This window comes from Penaeus monodon, chromosome 19 (genome assembly GCF_015228065.2).
Source record: "Penaeus monodon isolate SGIC_2016 chromosome 19, NSTDA_Pmon_1, whole genome shotgun sequence".
NCBI lineage: Eukaryota > Metazoa > Arthropoda > Malacostraca > Decapoda > Penaeidae > Penaeus > Penaeus monodon.
Genome location: NC_051404.1, coordinates 40,086,487 through 40,086,939, shown reverse-complemented (window position 1 = coordinate 40,086,939; position 453 = coordinate 40,086,487). Strand labels below are relative to the sequence as shown.

The following is a 453-nucleotide window of genomic DNA, read 5'->3' as shown; positions in this document are numbered from 1 at the left end:
CCTACAAAACCAAATATAAAAAAATAGATGGTTTCCTCCTTTGATATCTCCACTGTCTTATTTTGTAATGCAAAACTGATCCAAATATAACTGTATATGCATGCACAAATGTGTGCAGATATTTAAAAGTAGGTTTTCATTTATTTGAAAAGCCCAGAAATGTTACCTTGCTAACAATTCAGACCTGACTAAAAAAATTAAATATATGGTAATAACTGTTCTTAGCAATTTTGTTTATGAATTATGCCATTGCAACATCTCAAAGCCATTACTGCTAATTAGGACAAACATTTACATTGATTGATGATTGCAGTAATATATTAAAACTATTAAGCGCAAAAAAAAAAAAAACTTATTTTTATTTAACGATAATAGCACACATTCTAAACATTCAACTATAATTTTAGCACCACACATTTGTTGTCATTGCATCAGCTGTGAAGGTGCACAGTA

General features: G+C 29.1%; 1 protein-coding gene across 1 annotated transcript in view; it reads right to left on the bottom strand.

The window, feature by feature from the left end:
• Positions 1 to 453, bottom strand: part of LOC119585236 (eukaryotic translation initiation factor 1A, Y-chromosomal-like) — a 12,473-nt gene that overhangs the window by 6,295 nt on the left and 5,725 nt on the right. The gene's annotated exons all lie outside the window — the stretch shown is intronic.